The following is a 10,000-nucleotide window of genomic DNA, read 5'->3' as shown; positions in this document are numbered from 1 at the left end:
GTATAAAATACTAACTGTCTTTATTGGTGAAGATAGTGAACCCATGATAAAAAGGGAAATTGAGAATAATTTCCATGTAATATCCTTTGCAATATCTCTTGGGGAGTGCGAAGAGCAGTCCACCAAATGTTCAGCTGGGCTCCAAAAGGCACTAGAAGAGTTGGAAGACCCAGACCTACATGGCTGAGGACTATGAAGCGCGAAGTTGTAGACGATGAATGGAGAAGTATTGCATTAAAAGCTCAAGATAGAGACGACTGGCGAAATCTAACCGAGGCCCTTTGGGTCAATAGGCGTAGGAGATGATGATGATGATCTTTTATAATTCATAATAATAATCATTGATGGCTGTCCAATTAGTGTGACTAGGATAAAATTTCACCTTGTAGATGTATCCTTCTTTTTACTCTGTTATTCCGTTATTCATAACTACAAACATTGATTGTTAACAATAAGATATTGGAAATTAACTTGGATATAATAGAAGTCCATATTTTGCCACGATTTCTTAAAACTGTCATTACACTCAATTTCTTTTTTTTTTCTTTTCAGAATTTCAAGGCATCATCTAAAACTACATATTTTAAGAAACCTCGTCTAAAAGAGATATTGTGAGACTAGTTTTGCAGAACTTTGAACGAAGGTAAGGGTTTTTTTTTTTTATCATTTTTATGGTGGAAGGCTCACGCACATGTGCAGAGGGTAGGCGTTCCTCTTCTACTGCTATTTTCATTGATTAATATGAATTGTATTACTATCATTATTATTCTTGTGGTTTTTGTTGTTGTTGTTGTTGTTCTTCTTCTTCTTCTTCTTCTTCTTCTTCTTCTTCTTCTTATTATTATTATTATTATTGATAATAATAATAATAATAATAATAATAATAATAATAATAATAATAATAATAATAATAATATATACATCATGAATATCATTATATTTTACAGAACATCATGACACATTTAGCACCCTTTTCATTATATACACAAAGACCACTCTTCTTTACGTCCTCCATCTCGAACAAATGCCGACAGACTGAGTGAGTATTCTGTGCACTGATGCAGACGAACCGCCCGAAAATCAACCGTCCGTGTGAAAACATGCTTTATTGACATCCTAACGCGCGAAAAAATTTTCGTACGGAAGAAATCTCTTCGTGGGAAGAGAGCCTTACTAAGATTATAACTGCTTTGAAAGCGCAAAAATATATCTAAACGAAAGAGTCTGGTATTCTGATAATCTTATTATATAGATATGTAATTGGGCTATTATATAGTCATAGTTGAGTAACGAGAACTTTGGGTGTAGAGGAAATACCTCCTTAAATCTCGATGAAATCACTGGCAGCTGGGTGACAAGATTGGGTTATGGCTTCTGCCCTCGATGCCTGGACCAGCAGGGGTGACTTTCCTGAGCATCACAAGGAACTAGCTATCCTTTTATGAATTTTCCTAAAAAACCCTCACTGAGGCCCTTTGCGTCAAAAGGCGTAGGAGATTACGATGATATATTTTTTTATATTTCCTCATTCGTTGCAGTTACTGTTGGACATCTTTTATCTCAATCTTATATACAATTGCATCCAAGTCAACCCATCTTTGAAAATCCTCTCCTTTTTAATCTTTAGTGTTTGTGTCCTATCCCTAATCTAACTGGCTACGTGACCACTTGAAGTTATTGCATATCGTCTTCAATGTTTACAACGCTTCCCGGCCGCAAAAAATTAGTGGCTACAACACCACTTGCATATTTTATGCAAAATGTTATTTAAACACTATGTAAATATTTACTGATATAGTTATTTAAATCTTTGCCTTGAGTTAATAAAAAAAAAAATCCTTGCAGCCTAATATAATAGATATAGTAAAAAAAGAAAAATATTTAGCAGCCAGAGTAAATCACCAATCGATTCCAGGTATATATGATTTTTTTAAACCTTTGTATCATCGTGACAACGACCAGATGATTTGGAGATATGAGACACGAGAGATGTGGATGGAGGTTTCATGTTAGCTGTTACCTTGTAAGAAAACCTAACATTGATTTGAGTGAAATCAAAACATTAATGTTCATTATGTAATTTTACATTCTCCCCCTTATAAAATATTCTTCTTATTTAAGTGTAGGAATATAAGATATATTTGTCAGTAACCACTACTTTAAATCTAAGTAAATAAAGAAAAAAAATTTTTTTCATATATTATATCAATTTTAAGCAACGTGTTATATCAAGGTACTATTTTTAAAAATAAAAATAACGTGAAAAGATTTCCTTGCAAAGCCTGCCATGTTATCACCAAAATTTTTGTAATAGAAAAACTCCTAAAGAAATTTAAATACAAAATCTTATTGCTATTTACAACAACAACAACAACAACAACAACAACAATAACAACAAATGCAGCCTCTTCTAGTCCACTACAAGACAAAGTTTTCCGACATGTCCTTATTCATGTCTGGGTTTGGTCAGTTTTCATCACCACGCTGTTCAATGCGGGTTGGTGATGGTCGGACACTTTAGTCTGATCGCTCACAACAAACCAACCAAGTATGGGTGGCCCTGACTAGTACAGCTTTGTCTATCATGGCGTTACGCAAAACCTTTCACCACGTTAAGATATATAGATTTATTTTTAAATATTTATTGCTATTCTTAAAGCCAATTTGCAATTTATAAGAATCTAGATAAAATTCTTGTGCCTCATGAAGACAACACTTTAATTATAAACCAGTTTGACATATTACCTCAACTAATGAAGACTCCAAAATAAAAACTAGAATATGCCGTTAACTTGCGAATCATTTTTAAAGAGTAGTTCCCCTACGCAAAGAGAAAAAATATATTTTACCCTTTGTCAATAATAAACCTTTATTGCTTCATATTTCCTAAGAACATATTTCCCTACACTTGGTGTGCATTAGATAATTATTTAAGTGATTTTTTAATAAATAATTTCATCCATCGTTTCATGCAATTGCGTTAATTGTGGCTTTTTATTTACTAAGATGCATAGCTTTTGGCGGTTTAGTTTACCTTTATCATTATATGGAGTATGCTCAATATTTCGTGATATTAGATTTTCAGTGTAATTACACGATATCAGTACATTTTTATATTCTTTTAGCCTCTTACGCAAAATATTTATATTAATATTTCACAGACTTCTAACCTCTGCCAGTATACAAATAAATGTTCATTTAACGTTTATGTCTTTATATATATAATTTTTTTTACAAATAAAACTCATTTTGATATTGATATTAATTTTGCTCTTCATATCTCTTTGTTATAATTCTAGATAATGTATCTTTTCACCCAAAGATAAGCTATACATTTTTGAATAGAGGCAATACTACTATGAGATTCAGGGCCTCTGTAACACGGTTTTTTGGACTTTGCTCCTTATCAAAGCATCGGATGTAGCTGAAAGTTGACATATGTATATTTTACAACCACACACAAATTTTGTCAGCATTATCAATAACCTAAACACAATAGTTTTAATTTTTATAGAGTAAAAATTATCTAGCCGACGCCATGGCCAGTGATAACGAGCCAAGAGTCGAAAACATTCACTACGTAAGCAATGTAAACACCTTTTGACAAAATTTTGCCCGCCCATCCACCAGACACCCATTCAACTTCTTACATCGGCTCTGAAACCCATAACAGTCAAGAATGGCTAACAGGATTTGGAATTGCCCCCGTGGTTGCAAAACTGCATTTGTCTTACGACTTGCAACTTTATACAGTCAAGAGAAAGCCCGTGGCCATATTTACTATAGCCTGAATAGGTAATTATTCAGTTTCTAGTTTAAATCCAATGTTTATAGTCTGATTTATATTTAGCGTAACAGGATTATAATACTTGTAATGTCATTCAGGCTTTTGAACATTTCTATTAACTATTCACTATGCCACCAAAAGAGAGAGAAAGAGAGGGATTGTATGTAAACAGTCTTTATATAACTATTTTTGTTAAAATAAGATTTTTGTGCTAAAATCTCCATCAGACCAACCGTGTTAGCTATGTTTTGGGCATGACTGCATTTTATAAATAAATCCTGAATAGTTTTAGGAGTTTTATTTGTACATCTAATGGGAATTTATAGAAGTGAAGTGAACATAATTCATTTATCCTTTAAAATAATTACTACATGTAGCAAAACAAATAGTAGTAAAGATGATAATGCAATGAAGGAATGATACCATACTTTATCTTTAGCTTCAACATCGGCAATAACATACCCAGTTGCCATAATTTGTCCGCTTAATGAAATAACCTATCATCTAAAGTTAAACTTAATTTCTGAGGAGGCCATGGTTTATGGCACAGTGAAAGAATATGACAAAGACTTTATGAATGGCGGAACGATACATAAATGTGGGTGGGGTATTTGTGTTAGCGTAGTAATACTACTGTACTGTAGCAGTAGTGCCGTAACAGTACTATACATGAATTAAACGTTTAGGCCAACTGCTGGGATCCTTGAGGACCATTTACCACTTCTTACAACTACTCGAAAAATTATCTTTTTAGCCAGAATTTAAATTTTCTGATCCAACAATGCCCATGATAGCCTTCAGTGTTATCCTGAATTACAACGAGGCCAAAGTGGGTGGAGCCTCGTGAAGTCATCATTCTGACGACAATTACTGGTGAAGGTTTAAAGCCAAAATATGGTACCAGTTATTTATTTATTTTTTTTTTTACAGTAAATACGTAGGTAGCTAGACAATAAATAAAAATTACTGGACAATGGATATAGCAGTTATCAAATCAAGCTGGTCTACTACGTTTTTGAAAATTACCAACTAATCCATACACCTTGTCAATCTGATTGTGACCTATAAAGTAGACAGTAATTTCTTAGGAAACTTATTCTGGGAGTTAGACTAATAATCAAAGTGTTTTTGTATTTATTAACATATTTTGTTCGTTTGTTCATTATGACAATTCTCGGTGGAGAGGTTTCAGAGTTCATAAAGGTGTACTGCTTTGCTTTTATTTACACTTTTGTGTTATTGTTGGCAGAGGTATAGCCTTCGTTACGTATAGCCAATCATCGATCGAGAAAGAGAGAAGAAATACCGTCATAAGTTACGTAACGAGTGCGTTCGAAACCTTTTCTCTGAGTAAGTTGGCCCGTCTTCAAAAATCGTCACTTTTACTTAATAAAGTACCAAATTTATTCAACCTACGTAATGCAGAATATAGTCAAAATTTATGTGTAGATATAATGTGCATTCTGAATAAGCGTTATATTTATGAAATTCATAGAAAAAAAATTATTGCGAAAAAACCGTGTTACAGAGGCCCTGAATCTCATAGTAATTACCATATAAATTCAAACACAATTTTTAGTTGAATATAGGCATATTGAATTTATTGAATGGGGACAGAATCCAGTGCAATTTGGTCGGATGTAAAATGTTATTACCTTTTTGACAGTTTTGAAGATGACTATAAGCCAACAGGCTTTTGAGAATTACAAATCATAATAGGTAAGCTTCCTTTTCTTGGCCCCTTTTCTAGGAGCAATGGTATTTCAATGCTTGTCATCAATTTCTTAAAATCAATAATTGTTTTATAGCATGACGTTTTCAAGAATTTTTCTCTGTGATATCGGAATTATAACATATACAGATAAGTTATTATGCATATTATTTTCTAAGTGATATCAGATTTATATCATATACAGATAATAGATAATTTCTATTATTTGCTCCAAGATATCAAAATTATAACATATAGAGATAATTTATTATTTTTTTTATTTGTTTAGTTATATCAGATTTATAACACATAGATAATTGATTATGTTCATTATTTGCTCAGAGATATCAGAATTTTAACGTAAACAGATAATGGATTATGTTTATTATTTGCTTAGAGATATCACAGTTTAAACATTACAGATAATTGACTATGTTTATTATTTCCTCAGTGGTATTAGATTTATAACACATACAGGTAATTGATTATGTTATTATTTGCTTTGTAATATCAGAATTAAAACATCTACAGATAATTGATTATTTTTATTATTTGCGCAGAGATATCAGAATTGAAACATCTACAGATAATTGACTATGCTTATTATTTGCTCAGTGGTATCAGATTTATAACACATACAGATGATTGATAATGTCTATATAAATCTTACATTTCATGACAAAAGAAATAAAAATGACACACTTGAAAGCACACAGAAGTAAAACTACTTATGACCACTGAAAGTACAGAGTATTTAATAGAAATTGTATTATTTTAGTATGCCAGTGTAAGGATTTTAAGTTTTAAAATCAAACCCAGATCTAATAAAATCTTTCTCTCTCTCTCTCTCTCTCTCTCTCTCTCTCTCTCTCTCTCTCTCTCTCTCTCTCTCTCTCTCTCTCTCTCTCTCTCTCTCTCTCTCTCTTTCCAAATTAATCTATTTTAAAGACATGATTACACCAAAACAAAATCAGATGGAAAAAAGCACTAATTGAACGAGCTCTGGTTAAAGAAGAATGATTTTCCCCAGGCAAGATAAGCTCCATTTATCAAAGCTGCTAATTAAATCTTTTATACAGGAATATTAATTAATCAAGGGGTTAAAATAAAACTTTGTTTCCAATTTGTTATTGTACATGTCAGTATAGGCTAGATTATATATATATATATATATATATATATATATATATATATATATATATATATATATATATATATATATATATATATATATATATACACACACACCCATCGGAAACTACTTGAAAACCAGAAATTTTTCTGCGGGGCACGAAGTCGAACCTTAGCACTAAGTCAAACTTTTACTCTTATTCCTATTGGCTCTGAGGTAGGAATCCTTTGCCGAGAAAAAATAGTCATAAAAAATTGGATTTTCCCTATCAGTATGTGCTCCCATGACAGCAAATTTGATATTAAAGGGTATCTGCGGCTTATTTGGAAATATACATTACACATACATACATACATATATATATATATATATATATATATATATATATATATATATATATATATATATATATATATATATATACATATATATATATATATATATATATACATGTATATATACAGTATATATATATATATATATATATATATATATATATATATATATATATATATATATATATATATATATATATATATATATATATATATATATATATATATATATATATATATATAGTAGATACGCATTATTATTGCTATCATTATCAATCCGAATGTAAAGATAGCTGTTAAATGTTCAAGCTTTAAGAACAGGTACATATTGGGGCAGGAATGTAATAAAGATATTATGACAAGTTTTAAACGGAATATACAGTAGAAGAAATACCTCATTCTGACTTATGAAATATCAGCAATTGACGATAGAAAGTAGTTCATTATCTGTATTCGTGATTTCCTCTACACCTCTTTCTTTTCATCATAGTATGTTGAAATGGATATGAACATTTTCCTAGAAATTATTTATATCTATATCATGTTGTTAGCGTAATGTATGAGAATCTCTCTCTCTCTCTCTCTCTCTCTCTCTCTCTCTCTCTCTCTCTCTCTCTCTCTCTCTCTCTCTCTCCATGGATACACTCAGGCACACTATTCTATCTTATTTCTCTGTCTCTTGTTATTTTGAAGTTTTTATAATTTATAATCGAAAGATTTATTTTAATGTCATTCTTGAACATCTCTTGTTATTTATTTCATTATATCTTTTCCTCACTGGGCTATTTTCCTTGTAGGGGCCTTTGGGTTATAGCATCCTGCTTTTCCAACTAGGGTTGTAGCTTAGCAAATAATAATAATAATAATAATAATAATAATAATAATAATAATAATAATAATAATAATAATGTGTGTTCCCGTGCACTACATGGTGCGTACATGTAAGGAGTTAGAATATCATGTGTAATTGATAACTCGCTAACCGGTGTCTCTGAGTACCCCTTACTAGATTAGAGCGAAAGAGTCGTGTCTAAATATTTATTTCTTAATCAAATAAATAGACAGTTTACCGATCGATTATTTCACTTATAACTGCTTTATAATGGCGTTTAAAAACATAAAAATATATCTTTTATTGACCATATAATAATTCAAGGTAGCCTATATGAAAATCAAGCGATTTTACTTTTGCATAATAACTTATTTTACTAATTGTATATTTACTAAGATATTTAGAGAGTAAATATGTCTTTTAATAATCCTAGAAATTCGGAGAAAATTCTATAAAAAAAGATAAATAAAGATAGACTGAAAACATAATCCCAACGACAGTAAAAATGAGTAGATCTATTGAAATGCTAAGGAATGTATAGTTACCCTTTCTTTGTATCGAAGTATGAAAGGAACTCTAAATATATAACTTGAAATAAGCAAATAGAATATCAAGAAAAAAAACTCTAAATAAATAACCTTAAATAAGAAAATAGAATATCAAGAAAATAAACTCTAAATATATAACCTAAAATCAACAAATAGAATATCAAGAAAATAAACTAAATATATAACCTGAAATAAACAAATAGAATATCAAGAAAATTAACTAAATATATAACTTAAAATAAACCAATAGAACATCAAAAAAATAAACTGCATTAAAAGATAGATAGAAAGGAAGAGAGGAACGTGCATACTCCTGAATCCGCTTATGGATGGTTTCAACGAGGAATGTTCTTTTCTGCTTCATCCAGGTGGATATTCCGTTTCCTTATCCATTATTTGCCATATCTCGCCGTCTCTTTTCCTCGGTAATTTTCGTCTTCCCTTCCAGCTGAAGACATTCTTATTTCGGACCCCTTCTCGGATGTCCAGAACCCGTCATCGTAACGAAAATCAAATCTGAAGCGAAATGGTCTTCTCATCCCTTTCATTATTGTTATTACAAAAAAAAAAAAAAAAAAAAAAAAAAAATTCGTTTTCATTTATAATCCTCTTCCTCTTTATGTCTTCGTCATAAATTGGGAAGAATTATTTTAGCCGATGCGTCGGTTTTCAAATACATTTAATCTTTATGATATAGGAAGGTGTGGTATTGCTATTCATTACTGCTGTCTTTAATATAATTTTAGATGATTAGATGGATACGTGTAGTACTTGTTATGGATTTGATGTTATTGAAGACAGAATATTTAAAAAATTTGATTATTCAAAACTCGAATATATTTTTACTTGATATTAAATGTCTCTTATTGGGATTTTCGGAATGGTTGACTCTAGAATTATTATATCAAAACAGTTTATGTAGTATTGTTATTTTTTTTACTTTATGTAGAAAAGGCAGTTTATATAATATTCATTCATTACAAACTATATCTTCTGATTTAACAAGGATGTCCCTCAGAAATATCGTTATTCAATGAAAATGTTTGTGCAATTATCTAAGAATCGACGTTAGAGTAAATGTCAAAAGGAATATTTAAGAGAAAGCAACGTCACTTCATTTCAATATGTAATTTCTCTAAGCTTTCGCGAGCTGAAAATGCTGATAATGTCTATGTAAGTATTGGACAATGTTTAAAAGAAAATGTTTACGCTGTGTTCTTTACCATAGGCGTTTAACAATCTTCGCGATTGATGGTCTGTGTGAAAATGTATGTGGTGGTACGACCTAATAATAAACGTTAATGCTATGGTCATTAGGGCTCACCTTATATCGTAAATAAGTTGGGGTAAAACAAGTATCGTAAAACGATAATGAGGATGATACCAATAAAAGTTCTGATTAACATAATTATCAACCTTCCATAGATTTAGGTCAAGTGGACAAGTGTTTAAAAGAAAGTGTTTACCCTTTGTTATTAATCAGAGGCGTTTAACAATCTTCACGATTAATGGCCTGTTTGAAAATGGATATGTCATATTAAACGTTAATGATATGACCATTAGGGCTCACATTGTATCGTAAATAAGTTGGGGTAAGGAGAGAAAATAAGTATCGTAAAATAATGAGTATGATAACAATAAAAATTCTGATTAAC

The 10,000-nt window shown here is 30.7% G+C and overlaps 1 long non-coding RNA gene across 2 annotated transcripts in view; it reads left to right on the top strand.

Moving 5' to 3' along the window:
• LOC137643684 (uncharacterized) overlaps positions 1-10,000 on the top strand; it is a 159,916-nt gene that overhangs the window by 119,218 nt on the left and 30,698 nt on the right. Inside the window, exons 5-6 of one of the 2 annotated variants that reach the window (XR_011045044.1) lie at positions 553-643; positions 8,794-8,909. This is a non-coding gene — a long non-coding RNA (uncharacterized lncRNA). Of the gene's footprint in view, positions 1-552; positions 644-8,793; positions 8,910-10,000 lie in introns of those variants that run through there. The other variant, XR_011045043.1, reaches the window with a different exon arrangement.

Source organism: Palaemon carinicauda, chromosome 7 (genome assembly GCF_036898095.1).
Source record: "Palaemon carinicauda isolate YSFRI2023 chromosome 7, ASM3689809v2, whole genome shotgun sequence".
Classification (NCBI taxonomy): Eukaryota; Metazoa; Arthropoda; class Malacostraca; order Decapoda; family Palaemonidae; genus Palaemon; species Palaemon carinicauda.
This window is presented reverse-complemented; position numbering and strand designations above follow the sequence as displayed.